This window comes from Oncorhynchus mykiss, chromosome 20, assembly GCF_057628025.1.
Source record: "Oncorhynchus mykiss isolate SJ-2025 chromosome 20, ASM5762802v1, whole genome shotgun sequence".
NCBI classification, from domain to species: domain Eukaryota; kingdom Metazoa; phylum Chordata; class Actinopteri; order Salmoniformes; family Salmonidae; genus Oncorhynchus; species Oncorhynchus mykiss.
This window is the reverse complement of record NC_143041.1, coordinates 27,944,834-27,964,946: the sequence shown is the minus strand read 5'-3', so window position 1 is coordinate 27,964,946 and position 20,113 is coordinate 27,944,834. Positions and strand designations below refer to the sequence as shown.

Below are 20,113 nucleotides of genomic sequence, written 5' to 3'. Positions count from 1 at the left end.
TGTTTGGCATTCTGTATGAAAATGACACATTCATCAGTTTGGGTTGACTTGTCAGGCTGGTTCTGGTTGAATGGTGCCTCTCCTTCATGACTGTAGCCTTACGGGAAACATGGATGGTGTGACAGATGGAGGGAGGGAAGGATAGGGAAGAAGGGGTGTATTTTTGTGATTGTGAAAAGAGGAGTTGTCACGTTCTGTTTGTTTTTCATCCAGAGATTGAGCCAGATTGCTCAAGATTGACTTCAAAAAAATGTTTTAACCCTATCCAAAATCTTGAACCCTTAACTTAACCATTTGGAATGACGCGGAACAGGAGGAGCAATCCAGGGTGTCATTTAAAAATAATAATTACGTTTGGAGCAATGAGACTATCCTGTACACGGGACCTGAAAAACTGTACATTTCTATGTTTCCCAGAGTCGTGGCTGAAAACAAAAGAGATGATCGTGGACTTCAGGAAACAGCAGAGGGAGCACCCCCTTATCCACATTGAAGGGACAGCAGTGGAGAAGGTGGAAAGTTTTACGTTGGTGGGCGTACACATCACAGACAAACTGAAATGGTCCACCCACACAGACAGTGGGGTGAAGAAGGCACAGCAGCCGTGGTGGTGTCTGGTGACAGTGTGGTGACGAAGGCACAGCAGCCGTGGTGGTGTGCCGTGGTGGTGTTTATAAGTAATCCCGCTATGACCACCGACGAGCCATCAACCACGCAAAGTGTCAATAGAGGACTAAAATGGAATTCTACTACTCCAGCTCTGACACGCGATGGATGTGCCAGGGCTTGCAAACTATCACGGATTACAAAGGGAAACCAAGCCGGGAGCTGCCCAGTGACGCGAGCCCACCAGACAAGCAAATTCCTTCTATTCTTGCTTTGAGTCAAGCAATACTGAACTATGCATGAGAGCACCAGCTGTTCCCAACGACTGTGTGAGTCTCGCTCTCCGTAGCCGGTATGAGTAAGAACTTTTAAACAGGTTAGCAAGTGTCCAGCTGGCAAGTGTCTTCACTGACATTTTCAACCTATCCCTGACCCGGTCTGTAATACCGTCTTATTTTAAGCTAGCCTCTGCCGATTGCCCAAAGACCAGATGTTCCAGTTTTCAGGTGAAATGGAGGGTGAGCCTGTGACGTAACTTTTGGATGTTAATGAGATGACACTCCAGCTTAACTCCTCCTCTATATTTACTGCAGTGGTTGAACAGTGCAGAAGAGAACCTCCCCAAACAGTTTTTTTTTCAAGACCAGTATGTAGGAGATCTAGTTTCAGGCATTTCTCTTACGCCTGCTATGTTAGGTTAGTTTCAAACAGACCACCATAACCCCAGTGCCAAAGAACGCCAAGCTAACCTGCATAAATGTCTAACGTCCCTTAGCACTCACATGTATCGCTATGAAATGCTTTGAAAGGCTGGTCATGGCTCACATTAACACTTTAATCCCAGACACCATGGACCCATTCCAATTCGCATACCACCCCAACAGATCCACAGATAATGCAATCTCTTGCACTCCACACTGCCCTCGCCCACCTGAACAAAAGGAACACCTATGTAAGAATGCCGTTCATTGACTACAGCTCAGCATTTAACACCATAGTCCCCTCCAAGCTCAGGACCCTGAGACTGAACACCTCCCTCTGCAAGTGTATCCTGGACTTCCAGACGGGCCGTCCCCAGGCGGTGAGGGTTGGCAACAACACATCCGCCACACTGACCATCAACACGAGGGCCCCTTAGGGGTGTGTGCTTAGTCCCTTTACTTTACTTTACTGTTCACCCACAACTGCATGGCCGAACATCCCCCACATCGATGGGGCTGTGGTGGAGCAGATCAAGAGCTTCAAGTTCCTCAGTTTCCACATCACTAAGGAATTAACATTGTCCACACACACCCACACAGTTGTGAAGATGGCAAGACAGTACCTCTTCGCACTTAGGAGGCTGAAAATATTTGGGTGGGCCATCAGATCCTCAAAATGTTCTACAGCTGCACCATTGAGAGCATCTTGACTAGCTTCCTCACCTCTTGGTGCAGCAACTACAGGGCACCCGACTGCAAGGCGGTACAGAGGGTGATGAGTACAGCCCAGTACATCACTGGGGCTGAGCTCCCTGCCATCCAGCACCTCTATAAGAGACGGCGTCAGAGGAAGGCCCAATAAATAGTGAAAGAATCCAGCCACCCAAGCCATAGACTGTTCTCTCTGCTACCGCACGGCAAGCGGTACCAGTGCACCAAGTCTGGAACCAACAGAACCCTGAACAGCTTCTACCCCCAAAGCCATAAGACTGCCACATAGTTAGCTACTTAACCAAATAGCTATCCAGACTATCTGCATTGACCCTTTTTGCACTAACCTTTTTGACTCATCACATGCGCTGCTGCTACTGTTTAATATCTGTCACTTTATTCCTAGTTATATGTAAATATGAACCTAAATGACCTCTTACACTCTTACACTCTTGCACATCGACGTGGTATTGGTACCCTGTGTAGATAGCCAAGTTATCTTTACTCATTGTTATTTATTATTACTTTTATTATTAGTTGTACTTTTCTATCATTTCTCTATGTTTTTGTTTCTGCATTGTTGGGAAGGGCCCGTAAGCATTTCACTGTTAGTCTACACTTGCATTCACTAATATACACTAAAACTTTGTATTTCTATATCCCTCTCTCCCTCACACAGAAAGAAGATGGCGGATCGAAGAGAGGGTGGTGCGGCAGGTGCTGTTTCTCCTCCAGATGCTGTTATTTTATCTAAAGATCAGGTGTACGCCAACCCCAGCTAAGTAACTCTTGCAAAGATTTAAAGCGCAATTATGTGTTTTATCTCCAGTACATTGCCACGATTGTCAGCTATGTAGCTGCTCTACTGATAGTCTCAGCGCTTCCTTGCTGGGATGACACAATCAATCTACTGTCGGGAAATGCAAACTCCCCAGACAAACACCTTGGTTCACCATTCCACACGAGCGAACAGTACACATCATACCATAATGTTCTGAATAATGGCCAAGTCTACCTCGCTCCCTTAATCGACTGAATCACTTGGGAGTCACAAACACAAGTCCAACACCTACCAGAATCTGCTAAGCTACCTATTCACTACCCTCCTGCTCTCTGGGGAGATGCACCTCAACCCTGGGCCTAACACCACCGAACCAGAAATACTCACCAGAGTGGAAAGCAGTGGAGGGCTGTGTCCTCAAATCATCGCCGCCGCTGAGGTGGGTGAGTGTTATGGTCCCATGATTTCTCTTGAGTCACCTGACTCCAAGATGAAATTTGACTCTACAAACATATCCAAGTCGCTATATATTCGATCCCCGACCCTGCTTCTGGCACGCAAGCTGTTTTCATTCGTTCCCCACATCCAGTGCAAGCGCAAGGGATAGTTAATTGCACTAACAAACTGCCCCTATTCAAAACTAAACAAAACGGTCTAAACCCAGCAGTCAGATAACACCAGTGTGTCACTCACGCTGGAGTCATCTGGGACCCACAAGCTAAGCTCAAGGGGTACTAGAGGGGAACTTGAACATTCGCAGTGTCCCTCCAAAATGTGTTCACATTCAACATCTTCTGACAGATTCCAACCTTGACTTCCTCAACCTTTCAGAGACATGGCTCCATAAAAACTCTCCATCTGCTGCTTTGATTGTGATTGGCTACAATGTCTTCAGGAGAGACAGGATTGAAGGAAGAGGAGGGGGTGTGATGATTTACATTAAAGAACGTATCCGATGTAAACAAATTGAGTGGTCATGTGATAATGAACTAGAATGTATTGGCCTGAACGTTGCACTGTCTCCCCAAATGTATTTTTACCCTCATTGGAATGTACAGACCACCTTCCACCAAAAGTTTTTTAAAATCAGTTTAATAACATACTTAGGAAATGTGGTTTTGGGAAAGAGTGGGAGATCTTAACATTAATTATGAAGACAAGTCTTGTAGGAAAACCCTCAAACGTATCACTAATGCCTTTGACCTTACACAGCCAACCAGGGTGACTTGTTCTTCTAAAACACATATCGATTTGGTGTTCAGTAATAAACCAGAGAGATGGTTCAATATTCAATATGGTTACTGAGCTGTCTGACCATAATCTGACACTCATAGCCAGAAAGCTTTCTAAGAACAGGTTTAACCTCTCTACTGTTAAAAAGCCTCATAAACTCAGAATACCTAAGGCTGAATTTAAATGATTTTGAAAATGCAATTGAGGGAATTAACTGGAATGATCTTCTGTCCTATACAAATGTGGAAGCTGACAGTCATGTTTTTCTATCCACAATCCTGACTACAGTAAATGGCTTCCTAAAGAAAACTAAATCCAAACCTCGCCAAAATAGCACTCTTCCTTGTCTAAATGGAGAAATCTGGAAACTGATGAAAGAACGAGATCGTGCTCTAAAAAGTCCCAAATTGGAGCATGACAGATGTAGGTTTACCATGTTCAGAAATAAGGTGAAGCCAAGGGAAATTCTAAAATGATCTGGGAGAATCGAAAAAAGTTAACAGGGAAAGACCATAGCAACACTGCAAAAAGACTAGAAATCAATGTGAATGACAGTCTAACACAGGATGCAGTCGAAACAGCAGTCTTCAATTTCTACTTTGTTGACTCTGTCAATGTACTGACACAGAACACCTCCACTGGTTTCTTTGGCTCACTAAAGAACTCTAAAGCCAAAGATGTGTTTGGGCTGGACTTTCTTAAAAACTACAAAGAGTCACTCACTGGCCCCATTACTAAGGGCACCAACACATCTATTTGCCAGGGGGTGTTTCCAGGGATCTGGAAGTCGGCCATAATAACGCCCATCTTTAAATCAGGTGACCTTGCTGATGTGAGTAACTACAGACCCATTGGTTTACTACCTGTGGTGTCGAAGGTTGCTGAAAAGTGTATAGCAGAGAATGATTGCCCACCTCAACAACAGCCCCTTCACATTACACTCCATGCAGTTTGGCTTCAGCGTAAAACGCTCCACAGAAACGGCCAACTGCTTTCTTCTGGAAAATGGGAAGTCCAAAATGGACAAAGGAGGCGTTGTTGGGGCTGTGTTCTAGACCTAAGGAAAGCCTTTGATACTGTTAACCATGAGATTCTCATTACAAAACTGTCGAAGTTCAACTTTTCCCCCCGATGCCTTGAGATGGATGAAATCATACCTTGAAGGCAGAACCCTGTGTGTCAGAGTGAGCAATGAGATGTCTCCCACTCTTAGCTAAGATGTGGGCATGCCCCAAGGGTCAATACTGGGGCCCCTCCTGTTCAGTCTGTACATTAATGATTTGCCCTCTGTCTCTGTCTGTACTAGGGTCATGAAGTTCAAATGTCTGCAGATGATACAGTGATATATGTGCATGCAAAGAGCAAACAACAAGCTGCACAAGGACTCTACTGCATTGGTCCATATTACAAAGTGGCTCAGTGACTCATGTTTGTGGCTCAATGTGTTTGTTATTCACTGTGCATTTATTCCCCGTGTCACTATTTTAATTGTATTTTTATGTTTTAATCTTTATCTTTAACTCTGCATTGTTGGAAAGGACCCGTAAGTAAGTATTTCCCTGTTAGCCTACCATCTGTTGTTTACGAAGTGTGTGACAAATACAATTTGATTTGATTTGACTTCCTGTGACTCACTTCCCCTCTGCATGTTGGGCTCTGCTGAGATTAACACACACACACACACACACACACACACACACACACACGCACACGCACACACACACACACACACAATGGGGAAAAACCCAACCCACACCTGGTATGAAGAGAAATCTTTATGACAGGAAATCTAATTTAATAACTGACTATTGCAAAATTAAAGCGAAGGCCACTATGACATTTCCACACACTGTTCGACATATGCTGTGTAACCAGAAAGTATTCAATGCAATTTGGTCAAAGGTTAGGAATGTAGTAACATTTCATATTAGGACTGCCAAAATCTCGAGTGTTCCACCCCTAATAAATACTGTACTCCCGATACTCCCCCACACACTGTTGACCCCCTCCCGCGTATGGCATGTAGAACATGTTGTTCTTCAGTTTTATAAGGACAGGTTTTAATAAGCTGTCCTTCAGATGCCACACACACACACAATCATCTATCCCGCAGCGACCACAGAAACCAAGGCTACTGTCTTTGCCAAGGCTATTCAACATGTTGAAATCAACCTCTCCTGTCTTTACAACCTATATTTTATATGACCCTTCTCTCTCTCTAAATATCTCCTATGCTTAGATACAGGCCTATGACATCCAACCATACAAACTGTGGTATCTGACCACCTCCCATAACGTCCGTCCACCTGCTGGGAAGTTAACTCTAACTAACATATACACACTAAAAACAAATGGTTATATATAGTGCCAAATTAGGGTTATTTGGCTTGTAACCATAGCGGAACCGTTTTTGGTGTTTTATGGAACCTTTTTTGAAGGTTCTATAAAGAACCATGCTCATAAGGTTCTAAATGGAACCTGTATGGGGCTATAAAGAACCCTTAGAAAAAGGTTCAATATAGCACCAAAAAAGGGTTACGCTATCGTTACAACGCATTTTGGGGCTACATAGAACCCTTTTTTATGGTTCTTTATATAACCTTAATGGAAAGTGGTTCTATAAAGAACCTTTCTCAATCTCAAAGGTTATTTGTAGAAGGGAAAGGGAAAGGGGGATACCTAGTGTCGTGACGTTTTATTAGTTAGTGTGACGACTGTTGCTCATCGAATGATTAAAGTTTCTAATTGTGTGATTAACTGAATCAAGCAATTATTAACTCATTAACCCATGGCACCATGGGAAAACTAGTTTTTATTGAGTTTCTATTTCCCAAATTAACTCAAAGAATATCAGAATATCGATTTTACAACAGCCGCTAATTAACCAGTTGCCTCTACAGTCTAGTTCTGAACGTCGCATAATCCGGGAATCTGCACGGACCCGGGACTCACCAATGAGTTCATACCACACCAATCTTAGTTTAATATTTATTTACTAAAAAGCTAAAATGATGATAAAAGATACACATAGACAAAACACATTATAGGCTATTGATTAGAACTTAGTATAACGGGCCAACACACTATGGCGTGTGTTACCCACAATGGGGTAAAAGAGAGAGAAAAAATAAAGTACACAAGAGAAATATACATTTGGGTGAATTTGTCAGCTATGCTATTCTAAACCTAGCCTTGCCCCAAACTGGCGCTCTTATGGGTCAGAATACAATGATGTAATTACGTTGCGATGACCTCCGAGGATTCTCTGCATAGGCCTTCAGCTGTTCGATGACGCACTACTTCGGCGCACCTCTCTGAGCGTCCTCCCGATGTCAGTGTCCTTTTTGGCTTAGGAGTCTGTTCCCTCACCCTTTGCTCTGGAAGGGGTCTTTTGAGGACAGACAGCTCTGTAGCTCACAGCTCACAGCATATGAATGAAACCCTTTAGATACCACGATTCGATGGGAGATGGAGGCTAGGTGGTTCGACTTGAATTCACCCGCTTAGACACAGCTACTCATCCGTACCTTGGGTAGAACAGGATTTCCTTGTCTTCAAACTTGCGTTGCATTCGGGGTTCGTTGACTTTTTAGACCTTGCTGCAGCTTGGGTCACGTAGTCTTCCTGTACATTCTACACTCACAGGTTTTATACCCTTGGGTCAGAAGTGGGCGTAACCGCCTTTAGGGCAATTCTCTGGGCGTACCAAGTTAATGAGGCAAGGTCTAGATTTCACTAAAATACAATTTTAGACAACTAACTTAACATTTCATCTTCCCCAAAACATTCCCTTTGATTTGGACATTTTCCACACAACGTACAATGTATAAACATCAAACATATACTAGGAAAACTCTTTATGTTACAATGTTTTCGTAATAACATCATCTATTAACCTTAACATAACAAAACAAAAATGACATACATTTTCATATTCCATCTATCGTCATGACCACCATTGTGGCTGACGGAAACCATTGTTCCAAAGTCCCTTTATTTCATGTTTAATGTTCTGAGGCTGGTTCTCCATAGTAACAGGACAAAGGAATTTGTCAGGGGCGTGAGGGGTCATAAAACCCCTCACATCTTCAGACTCCTAGATCTCTCCTCCTCTGTTGGGGTTGAGAGATAATCTGTAGGGTTGTGGTCTCCTGTAACCTGACCTGGTCAGGACAGTCATGACACTAGTCAGTTGAACGCATTCAACTGAAATGTATCTTCCGCATTTAACCCAATCCCTCTGAATCAGAGAGGTGCGGGGGTCTGCCTTAATCGACATTCTACGTCTTCGGCGCCCGGGGAAATGCCTTGCTCAAGGGCAGAATTTACGATTTTTACCTTGTCAGCTCAGGGTTTCAATCCAGCAACCTTTCGGTTACTGGTCCAATGCTCTAACCACTAGGCTAGAAGCATAGTTTATTTTATCCTGGTTTATAGCCATATTATATTGTTAAAATTCCATAGGTTGTATTATTGTATTTATTAACAGGTTGAATTAGCTCTGGAACAGCTGGGGGTCCCTGAGGAGAGACTTGAAAACTACAGACTTAGTCAACCTTTCTCAATTGATGAAAGGCCATATGTGAGTCTTTCACAAGACACCATCTTGACCACAGTCATATATAACATGCAATATGACAACACAACAGATTAGACCAACTGGAATGACACTCTCACTCATGGTTGCACAAAAAGAGCTGTGCGCAAACCACGCCCCCAAAATATTTGAATGAACTGCCGTCACTGTATTTGAATTATCACTAAAAGGGGAAAGAACCCTTTTTTGGACTGCAAAGAACCATTGAAGAGCTCAAAGGGTTCTTTGGGTCAGTATGGTTCCACATAGAACCATCACCCTTGCCAATGAACCCTTGAGGAACCCAACTGTTTTAGCGTATGTCATGTATTTTAGAGCGTATCTCATGTTAACTGCCTGTGGTCTGAGCAAGAGGCTAAGCCATATACCCTATAGTCAGGTGTGTGTGCGTGTGGGGAGTGTGTGTGTGTGCGTGCATGTGTGCGTGTTTTGTATGTTTGTATCTGGGGAGGTGGAGCCCTGAACACTTAAAGAACTATAAAAGGAGAGACAAAGGGGAGCATTGAAAGGCAGAGAGGTAACACGGGGGGCAGAGATGGAAAGAAAAGGATAAATACAGTGGGACGTTTATAGAGAGGGAAAGAGAGAGAGAGAGAGAGAGAGAGAAGGAGTGAAAAGAGTCATGAACAACAACAGAGTCATGTGGGAGAAGGAGAAAGGGAGCAGGGGGGGGTGATCAGAGAATTGAGGGAGAGAGACGGAGGGGGATGGTAAAAGAGAATGAGAAGAGGTAGGAAGACGAGAAGAGATGAGAGAGAAAAATTGTTAGAAGAGGGGATGAGTGAGAGAGTAAAGAATAGAGGAAGGGAATGGAAAGATGGAGAGTGGATGGGAGTAACAAGTGGACATTACTGATGCCTTCCAATCTTAGAACTAACCTGGACAGACCCTGCTTGGCTTCAGCTGAGATCGGGTGGCCAAACTGTCGCCTAACCTCAAACACTGACCTTCATAATTTTTATCTATTGAATGTCTCTACTGGGACAATAAAGATTGAGTTTAATTGATTTGAGTCACATGTAGCTCACATCGGAAAGTTAGCTATAACAGCGGTATTATAATTGTGTTACATTAGAAAAACTGCCCATTGGCCCCCTTCTCTCCGGACGACACGATAGGACGGCTGCCAGTCAGCACAAAGTCATTATCCAATCACAGCATGGAGTCTGGAGAGGGAGGAATAATCATAACAATAATCCAGCAGACACGTTTATTTCATTATAAAAGACAAATTAAAGTGTTTAAATGCAGAGCAGGCCACAGAGGAGTGCTGGTGGGAGGTATGTGTGTGTGTGTGTTTGTGTGTGTGTGACATGTGACTGAAGCACCGTTCTGGATCTTTCCCTCTGCTGTTTCTTCATTAACGGAGAAGTCAGGGAGGACGCAGGCAGGCAATTAATGCAACATCACAGCACTGACGTTTAACCCAAGAACATGCGAACAAACACACATACACGAACACACACAAACACATACACACAACCACATGCACGCACACACACACATTAAGGAGTGCACACGTTTCTAGGTAGACACAACAGAGCACTGCTCATTACGTCTGTTATGTTCTGCTATGTCTGCTATATTCTGATCTGGGTGCTGCTCATATTAAACACATCAATGGATCCTATTTTGATAATCCTGCTTTGTGGTCTGGTTTGTGGTCTGGTTTCTCTCCCTCTTTGTCTGTCTCTTTCTATAGAGTCGATATACAAAGCCCAACCCAACAGTCTGGATATATCACATACCAGTGGTGTCCTTGTAGCCTACCTCAGAGGCAAACCCGCGCGAACACACTTTCTCTCTTTCCTCTTATTCTTCCTTTCCATTTAGCTGTAATTGTCAGTTACTGACCTTTGACATGGATACTGTTTGTTAAAGACACACACACACACATACATACACATACATACACATACACACAATTGAGGAGTTTCGGCAGTTGCGATAGATGGTAAAATAAGTGCTGAATTGTCTAATCTCCAGAATATGCTAATGCCATGACAACAAACATGTTATGAATATGCAAATTGCTTTAGTCTTCAGTTAAACAGATACTCAAACAGCCATACCAACAAACATGTTATGAATATGCAAATTGCTTTAGTCTTCAGTTAAACAGATACTCAAACAGCCATGACAACAAACATGTTATGAATATGCAAATTGCTTTAGTCTTCAGTTAAACAGATACTCAAACAGCCATGACAACAAACATGTTATGAATATGCAAATTGCTTTAGTCTTCAGTTAAACAGATACTCAAACAGCCATGACAACAAACATGTTCTGGAACTTCCATGGCAGTTGGAAAGAGAGTAAATATCCAGTGATTGCTGCTTCCAAATATGACACCAGTGATAGTTCCTATCAAATATGGACCTGTGACATATTGCTTCAGTAACCGATCATATTTGTTCGAAAACAGTGATCTCTTTTTTTGTGTGTCCACCTGTTGTGGGACCATGGTAATTGGAACAGTTAGTAAAATAGTTTACCGACACTGAATAAAAATATAAACGCAACATGCAAAAATGTCAAAGATTTGACTGAGTTACAGTTCATATATGGAAATCATATATGGCTCGCGAGTGGCGCAGTGGTGTAAGGCACTGCATCTCAGTGCAAGAGGCATCACTACAGTTGTCACGACTTCTACCGAAGTCGATGCCTCTCCTTGTTCGGGCGGTGCTCGGCGGTCGACGTCACCGGTCTTCTAGCCATCATTGATCCATTTTTAATTTTCCATTGGTTTTGTCTTGTCTTCCTACACACCTGGTTTCAATCCCATTCATTACCTGTTGTGTATTTAACCCTCTGTTTCCCCTCATGTCTTTGTCAGAGATTGTTTGTTATTCAGTGTTGTGTTGGTTTTTGTATTGGTACGCAACAGGTCCTCGTACCCACTTTGTTTATTGTTTACATTTAGTGTTTGGAGTATGTTTTGTTTATCGTTATTAAATAACTCCATTACACTCAGTTTGATTCTCCTGCGCCTGACTTCCCTGCCACCTATACACACGACTCTGACAGAATCTCTGACCAAATAATGAAGTCAGCAGGAGAAGGTACCTGGCCATGAAGGTGGAGGAGCGCGTCATGGGACAATCTGAGCGCCGCCATGGATCGCGTTGTCCAGAATATGGACTGCTGGGAGAGACCGGGAGTTTTTCCAGCACCTCCACCAACACAACCGGGGTCTCCCCTGAGTGCCCTTTCCCCGCCTGAACCCAGCAGGATCCATTTATCCCTGCCTAAGGGTTACGGCGGAGATACTGCCGGCTGCCAGGGTTTTCTCCTCAAACTAAGCTTGTATCTGGCCACGGTCCACCCAGCTCCATCGGACCGTGAGAAGAGTTACACCCTCGTCTCGTGCCTCACCGGGAAAGAGGATGCAGCGTTGGACCATTTTGAGGAGTTCACCCGTGATTTCAGGACAGTATTCGACCACCCACCCGAAGGCAGAGCGGCGGGTGAGCGCCTCTACCATCTGAGGCAGGAGACGAGGAATGCACAGGAGTTTGCTCTGGAGTTTAGCACCCTGCCTGCCGGCGCTGGATGGAGCAACAGGGCCCTGATCGACCATTACCGCTGTAGTCTACGCGAGGACGTCCGTCGGGAGCTGGCCTGCAGAGACACCACCCTCACCTTCGACCAGCTGGTGGACATGTCCATCAGGCTGGACAACATGCTGGCTACTCGTGGACGTCTAGATTGGGGTCTGGTTGTTCCATCCTCCTGCACCCTCTCTCCTGTACCCATGGAGCTGGGAGGGGCAGTGCGCAGGGAGACCGGAGGGGGTTCCCGCTCGAGCACCATATGTGGTCGCAGAGGTCACACTGCTGGTCGGTGCCGGGTTGGTTCCTCTGGGAATCAAGGCAGCAGGCAGAGCACTCTGGCGTCACCCCAGGTGAGTAGGCATACATTTTCATCCAGAGTTTGTCTCTGTCACTTTTCCAGATTTTTTCCCCCGCGTTCCCAGTATAAGGCGCTAGTAGATTGAGGCGCGGCTGGGAATTTCATTAATAAAAGTTTAGCTCATAGTTTAGGAATCCCCATCGTTCCTGTGGATATGCCTTTCCCTATTCATGCCTTAGATAGTCGACCATTAGGGTCAGGGTTTATCAGGGAGGCCACCACTCTTTTGTGTATGGTAACGCAGGGGGGTCACAAGGAAAAGATTAGTATTTTCCTTATTGCGTAATGGGCCGACTCCCACCACGGTAAAGGAGGTGCAGCGATTCTTAGGGTTTGCCAACTACTACCAGAGTTTTATCAGGGTTTTGGTCAGGTTGCTGCTCCCATTACCTCACTGCTAAAGGGGGGTCCAGTGCACTTGCAGTGGTCGGCTGAGGCGAACAGGGCTTTTAGGCACCTGAAGGCTCTGTTTACCTCGGTTCCTGTGTTGGCTCATCCGGATCCCTCTTTGCCATTCATAGTGGAGGTGGACGCATCCGAAGCTGGGATAGGAGCAGTGCTCTGTCAGCGCTCGGGTACGCCACTGAAGCCTTGTGCCTTCTTTTCGAGGAAGCTCAGCCCGGCGGAGTGAAACTATGATATGGGGGACCGGGAGCTGTTGGCTGTCATAAAAACCTTGGCTTTTTTCTCATCTGGACTGACCATCGCAATCTGGAGTACATCCGGGAGGCGAGGAGACTGAATCTTCGCCTGGCAGGTTGGGCCATGTTTTTCACCCGTTTTGTGTTTACCCTCTCTTACAGACCAGGCTCCCTGAACGTTAAGGCAGACGCACTGTCCCGGCTGTATGACACAGAGGAGCGGTCCATGGATCCCACTCCCATACTCCAAGCCTCTTGTTTGGTGGCACCGGTAGTGTGGGAGCTGGACGCAGACATTGAGCGGGCGTCACGTGCAGAGCCCTCTCCCCCTCAGTGTCCAGCTGGGCGTCTGTACGTTCCATCTGCTGTCCGCGTCCGACTGATCTATTGGGCCCACACGTCACCCTCCTTTGGTCATCCTGGGATAGGTCGGACGGTGAGCTGTCTTGATGGTAGGTACTGGTGGCCCACTTTAGCTAAGGACGTGAGGATTTATGTTACCTCCTGCTCAGTGTGCGCCCAGTGCAAGGCTCCTAGACACCTGCCCAGAGGTAAGTTACAACACTTACCAGTTCCACAACGGCCGTGGTCGCACCTGTCAGTGGATGTTTTTAACTGATCTTCCACCTTCACAGGGTAACACCACAATCCTTTTCTAAGTCCTGTCGTCTCCTCCCTTTGCCCGGTCTCCCTACGGCCTTACAAACTGTGGAGGCCCTGTTTACACACGTTTTCTGGCACTATGGGGTGCCTGAGGGTATAGTGTCTGATCAGGGTCCCAAGTTCACATCTAGGGTCTGGAAAGCGTTCATGGAATGTCTGGGGGTCTCGGTCAGCCTTACCTCAGGTTTTCACCCCGAGAGTAATGGGCAGGTGGAGAGAGTTAACCAGGATATGTGGGTAGGTTTCTGCCTCCTTGCCATCAGAGTCAGACCGAGGCTCCTGCGGTGGACAATTGGTTCCGGCGCGCGGAGGAAACCTGGGAGGGCGCCCACGTCCACCTTCAAAGCACCATACTGCGCCAGAAAGTTGGCGCAGACTGCCACTGCAGTGAGGCCCCGGTGTTCGCACCAGGGGACAGGGTCTGGCTCTCGACCTGAAACCTGCCCCTCCGCCTGCCCTGCGGGAACCTGGGTCCGCAGTTTGTGGGGCCGTTTAAAGTCCTGAGGAGAGTGAATGAGGTATGTTATAGGTTACAGCTACCCACTAATTACCGTATTAACCCCTCGTTCCATGTGTCTCTCCTCAGGCTGGCCCGCTCCAGGTGGCTGAAGTGCGGGATGTTCCTCCGCCCCCTCTGGACATTGAGGGGTCCCGGCGTACTCCGTTCGATCCATCTTGGATTCAAGACGTCGGGCGAGGGGCCTTCAGTACCTTGTGGACTGGGAGGGGAGATGCTGGGTTCCGGTGGGGGACATATTAGATCCTTCCATGCTGCGAGAATTTCACCGTCTCCATCCGGATCGCACTGCGGCTCGCCCTCCGGGTCATGCCCGAGGCCGGTGAGGACGACGAGCAAGTAGATGAGCTTCCCTGAGACGGTGTCTGACAGTTTGTGTAGAAATTATTCGGTTTTGCAATCCTACAGTTTCATCAGCTGTCCGGGTGGCTGATCTCAGACGATCCCGCAGGTGAAAAAGCTGGATGCGGAGGTCCTGGGCTGGCGTGGTTACAAGTGGTCTACGGTTGTGAGGCCGTTGGACATCTCTAAAATGACCTTGGAGGCGGCTTATGGTAGAGAAATTAACACGAAAACAGCTTCGGTGGACATTCCTGCAGTCAGATTGCCAATTGCACGCTCCCTCAAAAGTTGAAACATCTGTGGCATTGTGCTCTGTGACAAAACTGCACATTTTTGAGTGGCCTTTTATTGTCCCCAGCACAATGTGCACCTGTATAATGATAATGCTGTTTAATGAGCTTCTTGATTTGCCACACCTGTCAGGTGGATGGATTATCTTGGCAAAGAAGAAATGCTCACTAACAGGGATGTAAACAAATTTGTGCACAAATGTGTTTTCAGCTCATGAAACATGGGACCAACACTTTACATGACAAATTTATATTTTTATTCAATATCATTTTATTGGCCTTTGCAATTGATAGTGAAATTGTATGGCTTGCTGCAAGAATGTTGTACACAGTCAAGCTAGTGTGTGAAAAGAGTGTGTGTGTGTGCATGACTATTGGCTCCGTCTATGAGGTGAGGCCAGACAGGAGACAGTCAGGGACATTACTCTGATCTGGTTGAGTGAGTTATGTTCAGCACATGATGACTGAGCTAAGTGGTTTTTATTTTCTTACTCCTGTAACGTTGTCTCATGCTCTTAGGCCTGGTGAGAGTGTGGGGAAAAGAGTTACGAAACATTTACAGAGTTCACCATTTCAGAGCAACAGTAGAATACTGTGATGTGATCCAATCTGAGACAGGAGCCACGGTGTTGCAAACTTGTTTCAAAATGAGAGTCCACAGATGGCTTTTTTACTTGCAAAACACTCCTCTCTCAACCTAGAAAACACACACACACCAGTAGAAAAACATGCAATCTCTCAACAATCTCTCAATGGAAGCGTGACTATGAATAATCCTAACTCAGTCCTGCTTAAACTAGAAATGCATGCTTGTTTCATCTTTCAGGCACCACGCACTTACATACACACTGTGTGTGTGTGTGTGTGTGTGTGTGTGTGTGTGTGTGTGTGTGTGTGTGTGTGTGTGTGTGTGTGTGTGTGTGTGTGTGTGTGTGTGCGTGCATGAGCATGTGTGTGTATTGGTTAAGACCTGGGTTTTCAATGGGGCAAGTGACTAATCTGTCTCGCATGACTTCTGATTCCCCGCCTTAGCAACTGTCGCCAGGTCGGAATCTCCTGATTTTGATTTATCTATCGGCCAGCACTTAGGTTCTGTTTTGTTAACAGGATTGCAGCCATTTATAACAGTGTTTCATTACTGTACTAAGAGCCGATAAGATGATCACTCACACACTCTCACACAAACGTGCACGCAGGGACAAGCGCACGCACGCACACATACAAAGAGACGCTCACACTGACACACAGAGACACACATGCACACATACACACGCACACACATACATACAAAGAGACACGCACACTCACACACACAGGGACACAGACAAGCTAGCGCTAATTCACTCTGCTGACAGGAAAGCACGGCAAACAACATCCATTATGGACACCCAGCTAATTGGTAGTGGGAATGGGAGGAGGGAGGAGGGAGCACAGAGGGAGAAAAAGAGGGGTATAAGGAAGGAGAAGAAGGACGAGAAGAAGAAATAACAATGTAAACATAGTAAGGGAAGAACAAGCCTCTGTTTTCTGATGCTTTAGAGCAGGACTGTACTTATTGTCCTCCTTGCTTCCTTTGTCCATCTCCCTGACATTTCTCTTGCCCTTCCCCTTCTTTCTTGACAGGTGAGCAGATACCTTGAGAACTCTGTCCCTCGGTTCTCCCTCCCTTCTTCTCCCCCCACTCTCTCTGTGACAAAAAAAACTTAGTTACAGTAACAGCGATCTCCAAGACTTTAAATGTCACATGAATCAGAGCACAGAGACTAATAAACAGCTTCTATGTCCAGGCCATCAGACTGTTAAACAGTCACTACTAGCCAGCCTCTGCCCAGTACCCTGCCCTGAGCCTCAAACACTGTTACTAGGCGAGTCCCACCTGGTACTCAACCCTGCACCTTAGAGACCGCTGCCCTATGTACATAGTCATCAATCACGGGTTACTTTAATCATGTTTACATACTGTTTTACCCACTTTATATGTATACCCTGTATTGTAGTCATGGATCATCCTATATAACTACTGCTGAACACACATTTTCTATTCACATACTGCCCATACTGTCTATACACACCATTCACATATATACAGTATATAATTATATGTTTTGAACACTGCTGCTACTCACTGTTTATTATTTATGCATAGTCACTTCACCCCCACCTACATGTACAAATTACCTCAACTAACCTGTACCCCTGCACATTGACTCTGTACCGGTACCCCCTGTATATAGCCTTGTTATTGTGTTACTTTTAATTATTTTTATTTTATTTTTTACATTAGTATTCATTGGTAAATAAACTTGGTTCAAAACTCTTCTTGGACTGCACTGTTGGTTAAGGGCTTGTAAGTAAGCATTTCACGGTAAGGGCGCATGTGACAAATAAAGTTTGATTTGATTTGATTGGATTTATATTTCAGACTCTGGTCCGGAAATGAATTTACATAGCTCATTCTAACATTTCTACTACTGTACACTGCATTTTAGTTTATGTTGTGTAAGTTCCTCTGGTGTAATTATGTATAGATTGTATTTGGATTACTGTTACAGTACTATTTGGGTTGTTAATTGGATTCGTTCCGACATTTCTTGATTTCTTCTTGAACATGTTTTTTGTGTACTGTTTAACACTACACTGCATTGTTAGGAGCTAGTAACACAAACAATTTACTGCACCTACTTTAATAACATCTGCTAAACTGTGTATGCAACCATTAAACTTTGATTTGACACCCCCAATGAAGTGATAAACGGGGTACGGCCGTCTTACTGGCAGTGAACATTAAGGCCAAAGCCAAATAAAGATGGCGGCTGGGTTAGTGGCATTAAAAAAACTGCTGTTCCCCTCGGTAGTCAGTTACACCTGGGAATAAATCTACTGGGCACTGATGAATGAAGCGGTTAGTTTATCGGGAAAATAAATATGTGTCGTGTGAGAAAATAACACAAATGTGCGTGTGTGTGGATTGTGTTTAGGAGCTGTTTCTCTGGAACTTTAAGGTTTTATAAATAGGAGAAATGGGGAAAGAGAGAGAACAAGAACATGCTAAGGGAGAGCGAGAAAGGCACCAGAAAGAAAGACAGACAGACAGACAGACAGACAAAGAAAAAAAGAAAGATGGCAAGATAGAGAACAGAGTCGAAACGGATGTGCAGAATTAGAGTGTGAGATAAGAGGAGAGATAAAGAAGAAGAAAACAAAGTGAGGGAGGGGTGGAGAGGGCACAGCAGACATTGTTTACATTCTCTGATACATCATCCAACATGTCTGCTTATTTATGTCATTATCTCCAGCTACTGAGCAGACACAGATGGGCTACACACACACACACACACACACACACACACACACACACACATTTTACCACAGCAAAATATCCAGTGTTAAATCAACACTGAGAGTGTTAGATTTAACAATGAAAGTGTGGACCCATTTAGACACTGAACAGTGTTGAATTAACACACTGCTTAGTGTAAAGCTTATTTGCATTTCCCAGAGTGCCTTGCCTTTCGAGTAAATTGTATTTGTTGTATTTGACTGTATTTGTTAGTTACAGAGACATGGTTGTTGCATTCATCCATTTTCAGTCCTGTGGACTTCATCAAGTGCGATCCTAAGAAAATAATTAGCACAATACAATAAATACAGTACCAGTCAAAAGTTTGGACACACCTACTCATTCAAGGGTTTTTGTTTATTTGAACTATTTTCTACATTGTAGAATAATAGTGAAAACATAAAAACTATAAAATAACACATATGGAATCGTGCCGTAACCAAAAGACTCTGGGTTCAAGTCCAGGCTCTGTAGCAGCCGGCTGCGACTGGGAGGTCCATGGCGCGACGCACAATTGGCCTAGCGTCGTCCGGGTTAGGGAGGGTTTGGCCGGTAGAGATATCCTTGTCTCATCACGCACTAGCGACTCATGTGGCGGGCCGGGCACAGTGCACGCTAGCCAGGTGCACAGTGTTTCCTCCAACACATTGGTGCGGCTGGCTTCCGGGTTGGATGCGCGCTGTGTTAAGAAGCAGTGCGGCTTGGTTGGGTTGTGTTTCGGAGGACGCATGGCTTTCGACCTTCGTCTCTCCTGAGCCTGTACGGGAGTTGTAGCGATGAGACAAGATAGTAACTACTAACAATTGGACACCACGAGTGTTAAACAAATCAAAATATATTTTAGATGTTTGATTCTTCAAAGTAGCCACCCTTTGCCTTGATGACAGCTTTGCACACTCTTGTCGTTCTCTTAACCAGCTTCATGAGGTAGTCACCTGGAATGCATGTATTTCGATTTTTGTATCACTTTTTTGATTACTACATGATTCCATATGTGTTAATTCATAGTTTTGATATCTTCACTATTATGCTACAATGTAGAAAAAAGTCAAAATAAAGAAAAACCCTTGACTTGTATTTCATAAGGCCTTATTTTGAGGACCTAGTTTCACCTCAATACAGTGGCCTGAAACTCATGGTTTACAGGCAACAGCAGGCCTGCAAGTCACATTATGCTGGCTTGCAAAGTGATGTGTAATTCCTATTGGAATCAAGCCAGAGTGGGGAAATCCAACCTTTGGATTTTTTTATCACCCGCAACTTGCATTCAGAATGACTGCCAGGGTTGGGACGATGAGACTACCTAAAGTATCTAAACTGGAACAACCATTTTAGTAATGGGTTCAATAAGTCCAAGTAACATATTTCATTAGTTTAGAAAATGTATATAACTTATATTTGAATAGCAAAATATGAATTGATCAATGTACATGCAAAAACATTGATATTGAAACAAACCATTTAAAAAAATCTACCTGCAATAGAGCACATTTGGAAAAATGATAATGATGGGCGTGGTTTAGGTTAAACTATGGTATTAAAACCAACACTGTGGTTATTTTTTCACCAATGAGTGTTAATTTAACACTGACAGTGTTATTTGTTATGTTATACTGAAAAATCAACACTGGATAACACTGGCCAATTTGCTGTGTGAGTGAAAAATCATTCAATTCATTCCCATTAGAAGCTCAGAAAGGTGCATTAGGTCATCCTAAATCTGCCATGGTAAATGACAGAAATACATTTATTTATAAACAAAAAGTATTTAGT

General features: G+C 44.6%; 1 long non-coding RNA gene across 1 annotated transcript; it reads left to right on the top strand.

The window, feature by feature from the left end:
* The first annotated feature begins 207 nt into the window (after window positions 1-207).
* On the top strand, window positions 208-5,652 carry LOC149974541 (uncharacterized). The gene is made up of 2 exons (XR_016489455.1): window positions 208-935; window positions 2,698-5,652. It is a non-coding gene; the product is annotated as an uncharacterized LOC149974541 (long non-coding RNA).
* The last annotated feature ends 14,461 nt before the right edge of the window (window positions 5,653-20,113 follow it).